The 13526-nt window shown below is 41.6% G+C and overlaps 1 long non-coding RNA gene across 2 annotated transcripts in view; it reads right to left on the bottom strand.

Moving 5' to 3' along the window:
• LOC123612536 (uncharacterized) overlaps window positions 1–13526 on the bottom strand; it is a 143412-nt gene that overhangs the window by 6711 nt on the left and 123175 nt on the right. The window contains exons 2-6 of one of the 2 annotated variants that reach the window (XR_012503779.1): window positions 9298–9362; window positions 6418–6511; window positions 6111–6313; window positions 4442–4551; window positions 3547–3706 (exon numbers count right to left, since the gene is read on the bottom strand). This is a non-coding gene — a long non-coding RNA (uncharacterized LOC123612536). The remainder of the gene's footprint in view (window positions 1–3546; window positions 3707–4441; window positions 4552–6110; window positions 6314–6417; window positions 6512–9297; window positions 9363–13526) is intronic. The other variant, XR_012503780.1, reaches the window with a different exon arrangement.

Raw genomic sequence — 13526 nt, 5'->3', positions numbered from 1 at the left:
TGAAGGAAATTAAAGAAGACACAGATAAATGGAAAAACATCTTGTGTCCATAACTGCAAGAATTACTTTCAATCCAAGAGCACAAGGTATCTTCCCATTTCTTTGTAACAGCTTCATTTTCCTTCATCAATATTTTATAATTTTCAGAGTATAGGTAACCTCCTTGGTTGTGTATTTCTAGGTATTTTGTTCTTCTTTGATGTAATGGAAATGTTTATGCCAGTTATAAAACTCTGGTTTTTGAAGTGGAAAAAAAAAAGTGAATGAAGGGCTGCAAATGGCAAAATATCCTTCCTTCTTATGGGTGGGTTGTATTCTATTACATATATATGCTGCATCTTCTTTATATATTCACCTATTGATGTGCACTTATGATGCTTCCATATCTTGGCAATTATAAATGATGTTGCTGTTAGTGGTGGGGTGTATGTATCTTTTTGAATTAACTATTTTTTTGTGGTTGGCTTTATTCCTTTGATAACTATGTAAGTTTAAAAAGCTAAAGCTCTAAATGTTCTTAAAAACAATGAACAGTGTATATACGTAAGTTTAAAAAATATGCGCAGTATATTGTGTATATGTATTTATATGCAATACATTGTATATGTGCAATGAAATTGTAACAATTCTACCTAATAAAACCGAAAAATGAAAAAAAAAGAATTAATATTGTGAAAATGTCCATACCACCCAGAATGATCTACAGATACAATGAAATTTATATCAAATTTTTAATGACCTTTTTTTCAGAAAAAAAACCCCCTAAAATTTATATGGAATCACAAAAGACCCCAAATAGTTAAAGAATCTTGATCAAGAAGAACAAAGCTGGAGGAATCACATTTCCTGATTTCAAAATACACTATACAAAGCTACAGTAATCAAAAGAATATGGTACTGACATAAAAACAGTCATAAAGACCAGTAGAAAACCTAGAAATAAATCCACACATCTACAGTCAACTGATCTTTGACAAGGGTGCCAAAAACACACAATGGGGAAAGGGCAGTGTCCCACTGGTTGGGAATGGTTTTGACTAATGATTCTCACATTTTGTTTCAAAGTATGATTGTTCTAAATTTGGGGGTTGAAAAGTGATAAAGGAAATGCCTGGTCATAAAATTTTAATAATCTGCACTTGGAGCTCACTTGGCTAATTCTGAGTGATTGAGAATAATGAACCCTAAATACTATTTGACAATGATCATTTTTCCTAGTTTTACTGGCCTGGAAGGTGGATTTATTTTACTTTAAATATTATTGATTATAAATGTGTTATGGGATTGTCTAGAGCCTAAAGACTGGATGGATTTTTTAAAAATTGATTTTGAGTAGATGGAAGACATAATCAAATAGGCAATTTAGTGGGGAAAATCAACAAATACCAAAACTTTTAGTGGGCCAAGTACACATATTGCCGCTTGGAAGGCAGCCTTTGATTTCTGTCCTATGTCATCCTTGTTAGCACCTGTCTCTGAGATATGCTGGGTGCCTGGGTGTTCTGACACTCAGACACTGTAGTGGTTTCCAAGGAGATGTGATAACAAACTGTCCAAGTTGCATGGGATTCAGGCTTCTTAGTAAGCAATACTGAGTCATCTCCTCCATAAGCTGGGTTGATGCCTCAGTTTTTGGGGGAAAAAGACTTGTTATAACAAACTGAATTTATTTACAAATTGAAAAGGCTCTGTGTCTGGGCTATACCTGATTGAGGGCTGTCAGTATGTCAGAGGCCAGGTGTCCCTGTGCCTTCCCACCCGGGAGTGTTAGTGACTAGGGAATGTTCCAAGTAGAGTTGTCCTTGTCACAGCTTTGGATTTTCTCAGCCCCTCTTCTTCCTCCAGCCCTGATGTGGTAACCACTTCCGGTCAGGCTTCAAGCAGCTTTGTGCAGGTTCCAACTGAAAGCACCTTCCCTGCATCCTCCCATCCTTGCTATCTTCCCCAGAGCTTCCCTAGAAGTGTGGAGACCCATGGGACAGAAGTTAATGGGCAGTTGCTATCCCATTTCATTTCCTGGGTGATTGTATTTTCCTTGGAATGTCCCACTGGATTGAGCATAATGGCAGCCAATTCAATATCCATCTTTCTACTGACTTCCCTCCTTCCCTGTTTTGCTTCTTTTTCTCCCTCCTCCTCCCTGGGACCCCTTTCTAAGTCAGCCACCTGCATATAAGCATCTGTCAGGCTTTGCTTTGGGGAGAAACCAGGCTATGACAGGCCCCAGAATTGCCATCTAAAATCAGCCTACTCATTTTTCCAGGTCCCTAAGCTCAGTCAGATTTTCTCTTCTTCAGACTTAAAGTTCAGGGAAGGATTAGAATCATTCTGCTTTCTCACATATATTCAGACATTTGCATTTACACACAAAATTTCACTTTCTACGTGAAAAGTGAAAAAAAAGCAAGTCCTTGTTGTTTTTTAAACAAGAAAAGCTAATAAAACCAAATCAACTTTCTATTGAGTAAAAAATTTCCCTTTTACTTCAATTGATTATTGATTGATATTGATTAAAAACTACATTACTGCTTTACTTTCTGTGTTCCCCTTAACATTTCTCTAGGTACAACAAATTTTAGAAGGTATTAACAGCTCCAAGTATTGTCTGAGAAGTTATAAGAGGCTCAATGCTAAACACATTAAATAAGTTTTATCAGATAATCCTTCTGCTAAATTGGGCTGCCAACTGGATAAAGCATTGTTTAGCCAAATATAACAAAGGCCTTGAACGCAAGATTTAAGTAAGATTATTTGACAGCAAACTACTAAAATTATAAAGAGAAGAAAATTTTGCATTTACAGAAAAATTCGCTTTCCTATGAATGGCACTCTGTTTTCAGAGATTGATTACCTTATTGGGTGTTTAAAGTTAAGTTCTTGTTATTTTGTAACTTCAGTACAATCTTCCACTAGAATCTTCGGCCTACCTGGCAGATGTCTGGACAGTTAAGTTGGCTCACCCACCTCACGAGTAAGGTGATAGAGCTGAGAGTAAGTGAACAGTAAAAATATTACTAAAACATTGGGATCTCAGGATTTAGAAGACTAAGTAGTGAGGAAGCAGTGATTTGCGGGCCAGGATGAGAAAGAGGATTGTGTTAAAGAGATCATGGCCCCATTTATTACCAGGTTTCACTGCTGGTACATTTTGTCTGAAGACTTGCTGTCAATTTCATTGCAAGGCACGAACTGGTCATGATACACATTTTAAGTGTGTAGCACTGTGCTAGGTCCTACAGAGATAGAAAGATAATACATGTTCTCAGTCTTCAGAGAACTTGCAAGTAGGTTCAGAAAAAGTAATTAGGAAACGAGGTTAGAATCAAGGTCTAAAATACTTGGAGAGAGTGACTTCTCTATGAATTAACAGTAAGGATTCAGTGGGAGTGGGTAGAACTTGTCACCCAGGAAGACTTTGCAGAAGACACATGCACTGAACTAGGAAATGGCACATTTGGGGCTGGCAGGAAAGTAAAAGAGGTTATTCCAGGCAGTGAAAAGAGCATGAACAAAGATATGAAAAATCATTCATTCGGCCATTTGTACCTGCTTTGTGCTACGTGTTCCACCTTGTGCTGGGACTACAGTGATAAGTGAGACACACTCAGCCCCCAGCCCTTGGAGCTTGAAGCCTTGGGGGATTCGTGAGAGACCTTGCTCTGCAATGAGCCAAACTCCACGGGGATCACGTGGCTCTGAGGAGTCCCTTGAAAGATACAATAAAAGAGATGTTGATAATTTTATGAGAAAACTTTTAAAATAATTTTTTTTATTTCTGAAATCCAAAAGGTTTGTGTCAGTTGAGGAAAAAAGTTACCTTTTATCACAGCTTATATTTCAAACTCTGAAATATAGGTTTCTTTCTCTGAAGAGCTAAGACGTTTAACTAGCAGACAGCTGTCTCTTTGATCAATACATTCGCATTATTTTCCTTTTCTTTCCAGAAAAATAAATGAGGACAACATTATATTTTGATATGCAAGGCTTCTCACTTATTGTTTCCTCATTAAGGCCCTCAACAGATGCTTATTTCGGGCTATTAATAAAAGCCCCTTTCAGTAAAAGCCTGGCTTTAGGCTTTAGATAAATAGCAGTTTGGGAGACTTTCAAACAAATTTAATGCTCTAATTCTCTCCGATTACTGTAATTTTTCAACCTGTCCTTTCAAATTGGAGATACAGTGAAATAATCAGATATAAAGTGATAAAGGTTACTTTAAAATCTCATAGATTTTTTTTTATATTTTCTTTTTCTTATCATGTGTTGAACCAGACTTTGAACAAATACCTGGACATAATGGGATATCACTGGAAATAGCATCCAAACGCTACCTCTTCTCAGTGGAGGATTTAGTGGGAAATCCACCAGCCTCCAAAAATGCCTGCGTTGCTATTGCTCCATATTATCTATTCCAAAGATAAGAGAGAAGCATAGAACTGACCTGGTGGTCGTCTTGTTGTGATGAATATGGTTTCTTTCTGAAGAGCAGAGAGAAGTAATTTGTGTGGATTGTGGCTTCCTGACTCCTGATTACATAACAGAAAGAGCCATCTGTGTGGAGAAGGAAATTGATTTAAAAGCAGTCAGTGGGCATAGCCAACATAAATTTGATGAATAAAATGAAAAGCGGCTCTGACGATGTCAAGGTACATTTTTTTTTTTTAATTGACAGCGTGAAAACCTTGGAGAAACTTCAGTTTCATCTGCTTGGTGCAGACACCTGAGCCTTTGTCCTTTCATCAGTTAGCTTCATTCTCTGGTTCACAAACTAGAGACAGGTCATGCAAAGGAGTGAGAACCATCCCCGAGTTCAGTTTAACCTTTACCAAAGGTCTACTCTATTCCAGGCACTCTGCTATAGCAGAAGACATAAATGCACCAGTTTATTCATTTGAAAATACTTACTGAGCATAGCTATACAGCTGGCCCTGGGGATGCAGTCACAAACAAGACAAAATCCCTTTGGAGCTGAGTCTAGCCAGGGGGCCCAACTACAAAAGTTTACAGACACATACATGATAGTTTCAGGCATGGTCCTCGTCCTTGAGAATCTGATAGCCAAATGGGGAAAGTCAACATGTATAGGAAGAGGAAAAAGCAGCTACAATTAGGGGTGGCCACAAGACCAAGAATCTATGGTCAGGTGCTGTTTCAAATGCACCGTCACTTAGAATTCTGTCTCCTTTGGTTTTTGGACTATCTACTTGCCACCCAGCGAAATCCTATGTATTCTTTATCCTAGAGGCATTTTACAGTCTCCTTTTATGATCTAAGTATAATTATATAATTCAAGTCAAGATTCTTACAATTTCCATACTTTGACGTTGAGCACTGGGTAGAAATACAGAGAACTAAGCAAAGTCTTCGTGTGAAGATGTCAAAGAGTCCCAGTCCCTCTAGAGATTTTTCTAGTGCTACCAGGTTGATGATATTTGTTGTAAGAGGCTAGAAATTCACAAAAGCAAAGACAAGATCACCTGATAAGATCTCTGAGTCCAAGCACATCAGAACCAGCTCCACATTTGTAGACTTGTTCTTTCCATCTGCCCAAATAAGGCCATCCTTGTTCTTAGCCAACCAACTCTGACTGTGTCCTCTCCACAAGAGAATTCACTTTTTAAAACACATATCAAAGCTGATTCCTTTGATCTGAGCCAGAGACCTCCCATTGCCTCCTCCCACAAGGTCATGCACATCCTGAGTTCAGTAAAGCTTCCTCCTGGTCTGCAGCTCTGCCTGGTTCTCATTCTCTCTGATTTTCCCTGGAAAGTCAATGGAGCAGGAGATCCCAGTACATCCATCTCCAACTTCATTCGTTACTTCACAAAAAGAAAAAAAAAAAAAAAAAGAAAGAAAGAAAGAAAGAAAAGGAAAATTGAGGGATAGAAGAAGCTAAGTGTAAAAGGAAGCCTGCAAAAAAATCTACTAACACAATCCCAAAAGCATGTCTTCTCTAATAAGTCAGTAAATAAAAAAGTTTACTCTGTCTCTTGTTGTCTCTCTTGGACACTCTCCCCATGATTTTCTGAAGAAATAATCAATTTATTAATTATGGCACCAACCGTGTTTTTATCATTTTTTAAGTCGACTTTCCTAAGAGAACTGCTTACTCAATCTTCACGAAGTGTCCTGTCCTGGCTGATTGCCCAGCATCAGCACACTGTCCCAGCCCATCCCTCGCCAGGTGAGATGGCCAGGTGGAGGACGGTGGCATGGATAAGAGATAAGATTTGGCTTTTTTGGTTGTTGTTGTTGTTATTGGGAAAATTGTCCATCATGAGAAAAACAGTGAAATATTTTGCAAGGTGCTCTTCTGAAAAAGAAAACAGATTATTTTTAAGTGAGCAATTATGGACTGGTAACGAAATCAAACACAGAGTTTCAATCTAGCCACAAGATGCTATGACAGAGATGCACCTGGAGCAGGTCTTGTCTCCTCTGAGGGTTGGTGAACAAATCCAAAATCTGTGCTTGTGATGCTGAGAATAAGCACACAGGAGGAAGCAGCAGCCTATTTAAGAAAGAAAGTATATTCAATAAAAATGTTTTTAATTAAAAAAAAAGAGAGAAAGTATGAGGCTGGTTCAGCCTAGTGTAGTGACTAATGGCAATTTAAAACACTGTATACATTTTGGACTTTTTAATTGATTCATTTGGCATTTATTTTTTGATACCTATTCTGGGTTTGGGACTATGCTGGCAAATAGAGTGACGGACAAAACGTGCTCTGTCCACCTTCGCTTTCAATACATAAACTAGATTAAATGAAGGCATTAGGTACAGCATCAGAACACATGTCCCCCGGCCATCTGCAAAGAGCAGTGCTGAGGATGGCAGGCAGGACAGAGCCCTCTCTCCCTCCAAAGAGATAACCCCCTCCGCTTGCCCTTGTCTTAAAGAAAGGGAGGTCCAGGCAGGTGCAGGGAGGGTTGCTGAGTTGATCCTCATCTTAAATAATTATGCCCGAACTGCACATGATGGAAAAGCCACTGGGATATAGGAACTCAGTGGAAAATTCATTACAGATGTTAGCTAGCAGTAGCTAGGAGCTGAGCACTGCTGATGGCTATGTCGTAGACTATCAATATGACCCATGTGATAAAAGTTAACAAATCTCTCCAATTTATAGTTTCCTTTCTTAAATGTTGCCTGTGATACTGAAAAAGTCACAAAAGCCTTGAAATTACAATGCATTTTATATACGAGAAGAAGGGACCTTGTTCCAATAAGGCCACTTGTGATTAGAAGAACCAGACCAAGACTCCTACGATATCCCTGGGTTCTGACTACCGAGGCCTGAGTATCAGTGAATTACTTGGAAATGCAACTGTATCTCCATCCTGCCTGAGCAGCGAGAATGTTTTACTGGTGGCCTGGGAATCTCTCAAGAAAATTTGTCATGAAGGCGTGAGAACCATTCTGCCAAGGTGGAAATTAGAGTTCAAGGGTGATGTTCAAGATTTTCATTTCATCCACTACTGCAGAGTGACAAAGCACAACATGAAATGGCAGGGAAACTATTTTCAGACCTTGTCATTTGCTTAGGCTACAGGAATATTTGCTGGTTGCAAATTTGGCATAGTGGGGATTCATTTTTCTTTTTGAAACAAAAACCTCTTTTTGAGGACAAAATGCTGAGATTTTTGATGGAGAATAAACAGATTTTCCCATAGTTTTAGCTCTTTGGTTACACCAGCGAGGCACTGGTGAGACTCCCAAGGTGAATAAAATGTAATTTGTGGAAGCACCAACCGTGGCATTTCCCGTAGTTCCTGATGCGATGCTGTCACTCCGCCTTATTTATGTAGCACTCCTGTGTGTGCAGCCCTCTGCTTGTGCTTTAAATACATTCATTCTTTCCTATAAGCCTCACGATAATCCTGCCAGAGAGGAGAGGTCACATGCCTGTGGCCATGAAGCTAGTAAGTAGGAGAGCTGGGATTGACACCAGGGGCCATGTGTCAACAAATCCCTTAATACCAGCGATTTTAAAATTTTGTCCTTCATCGGTGCCTTGGGGCACGGGAGGCTCTAATAGGGACAGAATCAAAGCTATTCATCTCTGCTTCTTGTGGACCATCTCTTGTCTTTATCTCATTTATATATGGTTGGTTTCCTCTGGTTTAGAGCTCACAAAATTTACAGCATAACTCGATGCACTGAATAAAAGATGCAGTTTCTTTGTTGGTCTGTAGCTAATCGTGTCACCATTAACAGGCTTCATCGGATGGCAAGCAGAGAAGAGAAAGTTAAATAAGTGTCCAGAGAGATTTAAGCTTAATTCAATGTTAACAATTGATTGCTTTTTCAAAAAGGCGGTGCAGTGTTTCAGAGAGCCACCTCACCCCCTACCCTTTCCATCCTCAGAAGGCTTCTGGGAGTGTCCAGGTAGAGATGTAACCTTCCTGTCCACATCCGGTGCCATGCTCCTGGCTGCCCGGGGGGCCAAGCACCCAGATGCTCCCCAGTGCTGAAGTCTATTCTTTCAGCGCCAGTGCTCTCCTGGCAAAGCTCCCTGGGTTGGAACGGACTCCTTCTCACATTACAGATCTTCCGAGGTCTGGCCATGACTCTCATTTGTTACAAGTCCAAGCAGCCAGCTCTGCAGTCTTTATTAACTGGGAGACACCTCATCCCCAGAAAGAGGGCCCCCTCTGGCTAAACAAGCTGCTTCTACCAAGTTAGACAATAAGAATCTCCCTGCTGGTCTGAACAAATCTATTTTCGAAAAGATGAGAGCTGGAGATCGAGTTACACATAAAATAAGAATGGCCTCTTAGCCTCCCTCAATGGGCCAGTGTTTTAACTGTATTCATAGTTGATACGAATCAAGAATTGCAGAATGTTAGTCCTGGAAATGCCTTAAAGGCCATCCACACTCCTCCTGCCCATCTGAGCAGGATGAAGAACCTGCGGCCCAGAGATGAAATGGTTGTTGGCGGTCACTCCTTATTTATGGGGTTTAAGCCCCCCATACCACCCGCCCATCCATCAGAAACCACACCAGCCAGAGGGGTTGCATCTGGCCCCACATGCCTGGGCATGGCAGGTACGTGCAAGTCACACTCATGACACTTTGACCAAGAACCTTCAGAGGGAGCAGCTGAAACTGCTTCGGCACGTGCCACTGTCTATGAGACCCTCTGAGCCCAACGAGGTCAGCTGCACTCTTTAAGTGATCTGTCCTTCAGTGTCTTATGTATTTGGAAGGCATCTGAGAGACGAAGGCCAGGAAGGACGCGGAGGTGCACAATCCAGCTCAGGAAAATTTTTTCTCAGTTCTTTATCTCTACTCACCATAGCTTCAAAATAATGCCACCTTTGGGGAGCAGGATGGGAGATTCTCAGCAAGAAAATATATTCTGTAATGAGAAGCACAAAAAAGCCCTCCGTGAATACTAATGTGCTGCCTAACTATCGTATCTTTGATTTCCCACTCAGTGAATTATCTGAAATAAAACGTAAAAGCAATTATTTGGGGGAATGAGAGACCATGGCTAAGAGGGGAGGGCCAATTTTAAAATGGCACAAAATAGCTATAAAAAATAGGACAACATTCTAGAAAAAAATGCCTTTTTCCCTGCAGTGCAGACTACTGATCCTAGGCTCCTACAGAAACAGAGCCTGAGGCAAAAGTTTATGAACTGCGGCTCCTGCAAGAGGGTAAGCCCTGGGGGAGCAGGAGAGGGAGGCAGGGCCCAGTGGGTAGAACGGGGCACTTTGGGAAGTTTGTGTGATTCTGTTTTATTCTCCAGATGCACACGCTTGCCTGATTTTCAGAACCATGTGGTTCTTCAGTGGCTTGTGTTGGTTGCTTCCAAGTCCTCAAAATCAAGAGGGGTCTCTAATTCCAGGCCTCTCCCTGGTCAGAATCTACCCCTCCGGGCATCAGCAACCCCTCATTTTCCTGGGTTGGCTCTGTGAGTAAAAAATACTGCAAGCCATATCAATAAACAAAGAATGTTGTGGCCATCAAGTCATCAGCCTCTACCGCCACCCCCGACAGTGAGTGGAGGGAACTTAGGATGCAGACAAGCAGGCAGCCAAGCCCAGCCTCTGCCACCACCCCCAGTGGTGAACCCTGAGGGAACTCAGGATGTGAAAGAACCAGCTACTGGCCCTGGATAGCGAGGGGCCTATCAAAGGAGTGATTTCAGTGACCCCAGACCTCTGTACCTTCCCATGCATAGAAAAAAGTTAATTCCTTAACTTGAGATGCCTGGTTTTCTTTAATTAACAGTAATCTTTTGATGTTCCAACTACCTGGTCTTTGTTGCAGAAATTCATATATCCTGGCTTCTGCCTTGCCACTTTGAAGCAGTCTCTCAGAGCAATCTGGGAGGCTATCACCCTGGGCTTAAGTCCTCAGAAATGTTCGCCAAATAAAACTTAATTCTCAACTTGTAGGTTGTGCATTTTATTTCAGTGGACAGGTCACCTGCTCTTCCAGGCAGCCACCGGAGAAGCTCTAGCAGCAGCGACCTCTTCCACTGATAAAACCCCCTGACCTACAGTGATTTGACTTAGATTTTTCCCCTTTACTGTAGTGGGGAAGCAGTGCGCATTCAGTAGAATCTGCGCTTTGAATTTTGATCTTTTTCCAGACCATGGCTCCCAGTTAGCCACACCATCACGAGAGGGACACGACTGATACACTTACAGCTATTGGTTCTCAGTTTTAGTACATATTCCACAAATTACATGAGATAGTCAATGCTTCATTATAAAATAGGCTTTGTGTTAGATGATTCTGCCCCACCACAGGCGAATGTAAGTGTCCTGAGCACATGTACAGTAGGTGAGGCTTAACTATGCTGTTTGATAGCTTAGGTACATTAAGTGCATTCTTGACTGACAATATGTTCAGCTTACAGTGGGTTTAGCATGATGCAACTCGTGGAGGAAAATCTGTAGAGGGGTGAGGGTCCCTCACTGGGGACTATTAGGGGTTGAATTGTGTTGCCTTCAAATACTGAAGCCCTAATGGAGTAACTCAGAGTCTGACCTTATTTGTAAAAATAAGGTTGTTGTGGACGGGATTCGTTCATGAGGCCAAGCTAGAGCAGGGGGGTCCCTAATCCAATAAGACTGGTGCCCTTACAAAAAGGGGACAATTGGACACAGACATGCATAGAAGGGAGACAGCATGAAGAGGCACAATGAGAACACCGCCTGCAAGCCAAGGAACTAACGACTGAGGCTGGTGGGAGCAGATTCCACCTCTCAGCCCTCCAACGCTGCCGACACTTTGATCTCACACTTCCAACCTCCAGAGCTGAGACAATGCACTTCTGCTGTGGAAGCTGCACAGTTTGTGGTCCTTTGTTACTTTGTTAGGAAATTATTACAGGGAACTTCTTTCCTGCTCCTACTGGATAGCATTCCTCCCTCAGCCTTCCTTCAATCTTCCCCCTTTTAAAACTGGACTGTCCTCCAAGGAGCTTCCTTTGTACTGGACCAAGGCCTTGCCTGTCTCCCAGCGGCATCTAATTTTAAGTCTACATGATTGTGGGATGTAAGGTCTTGTCCCTGTTTGCAGAAGCAATAATCACAGACATCAAAAGCACAGGTTTGGCAGTGTTTAATCCCTCACTCATTGTACCACTCTGAGAAAGTTAAAGAACTGGGAGCTTCTGGTCCATTCAATGGGGCATTACTTTTCCTCACTTTGTAGGATTAAGTGAGATTGTAAAAGTAAAGCACTTAGCACAATTCCTGACACATAAACACCCCAGTTCAGGGGAGCTATTAATAATAGTAGCTATTAGGGGAGCTTCAGGCATCAAGGAGCAGGGTGGGGGAGTGAAGCCTTTTGAGCTCTCTGAAATTAGACTAGACAGTTGCCTACTCGGTTATGTAACTGGAGTCACATGTCTAGTCTCCATGAAGCCAAATACCCACATGAACGCTGTATGCCCCAGAGAGTCTAAGAAAATACAAGATTTTAACTTTGAAATTAAAGGGTTTGATAAGCCACAAGATATAGTGATACTCAAGAACCAGGAAGCATGCCTGCATTCTCCAGAAGGGAGGGAGAAGTCAACAAATACAGGTCAGGTATGTGAGAGTCCGTGATACCCAATGCAAAAGACACAGCCTTCCTTCTCGTTACCCCGGTGACCATGGACCAGTGTCTTAGTCTCTCTGAGCTTCAGGTTCCTTACCTGTAAGATGCCATGGAGGAGGACATGGTTTTTCACATACATTTTCTGGCCCGTCTGGGAGATGTTTATAATTCCCCACGGCAATAACATCAAACTTACCCTTATGACTTGCTTTGACCAACAAAAGGTGAGCGTACATGATAGCTATGCTCAGGTCTTTTCTCACCTCTGTTATCATGAAAAAAGGTGCTGGGATGGAGTCCCTGTTGGCCTAGTCCTGAGTGTCTATGATAACCTATTTGCACTGGTTGTCTGAGATGGTTGTAGACTATAAGCAGTAAACTAACGATGCTGTTTTAAGACATTGAGGATTAGGGTGGTTGGTTTCTGGAGCACAGCTTAAGCAACCTGCAGATCTGAAGTCAGACATCCACATCATGGGGCTTTGACGAAGAGCTTTGCAATTACAAATTGCCCTGCAATTATAGGACAGTACTTGAGAAAAGAAGAACTTTAATTTCCATCATGTATTCCCTACTCCCATCAAAAAAAATTAAGTGTGCTTAATAACTGAATGTTGGTGGAGTGGGGAGAAAAGAAAGATATGCTGTGGTTCCACCTTCTTTTTAATTTGTCCATTAAGCATTTGATTTGGGGGGGGTGCACATGTACCTTCAAGAAGATACAGAAACTTAATAGCTGTCTTAGATGCTGAAATGGCTTTATCATCTTTTACCATCATCTTTGATTGTCACCATTAAGAGAGGATTTAGATCAAACCAAAGTCATCATTTACAAAGATGCCTACAGACCCAACCCCAGAGCTACTAGCTGCACTGATGTCCTTAGATGGAAGTTTCCTTTGCTTTGTCTTGAAGAGCATCCCGGGAAGCTAAACTGACCTAGGCTAGACTTTCTATGGGTGTTTTTGTCTAGGCTCCAATAACCTTAGCCACGTTTTATGGTAGAGAATTGAGAGGTCTCAATGTTTCATTTTTATATGAATTGCAGCAGACTCAAAATTACTATCTGAATGAAATCTTGGCCTTGGTTGCATGTACTTTCTCAGCTCTCTTCAACCAGAACTGAAAATGGCCTTCTGTTCTGGCAGATGTTCTATTAGGATGCCTCAGTTTTCACAAGAGGGGACTGATCCTCTCTCCTGCTGAGTACCTGAAAACAGGTCCACCCCAGAAACTGATCGGGAGAGGTCGTCCTGCACGCGCTGTCAGGAAACCTTTCAAAAGCTCATGTAAGAGAGTTCCTCTGAAGAATTAATCTGGCAACCCCCTCTCTCTAGGTTCTGTGAGATTTAATCTTAACTTAAACCAGACAATCCACTAGAGTATGCTTTTGTGTGCAACCAGCAGAACTGGTGTCAGAAGTAGCCTTGAGGAAGAACACTATGCTTTATATGAAGGT

Source organism: Camelus bactrianus, chromosome 33 (genome assembly GCF_048773025.1).
Source record: "Camelus bactrianus isolate YW-2024 breed Bactrian camel chromosome 33, ASM4877302v1, whole genome shotgun sequence".
NCBI classification, from domain to species: Eukaryota; Metazoa; Chordata; class Mammalia; order Artiodactyla; family Camelidae; genus Camelus; species Camelus bactrianus.
The sequence above is the reverse complement of the archived record's forward strand: the minus strand, read 5'-3'. Positions and strand labels throughout refer to the sequence as shown.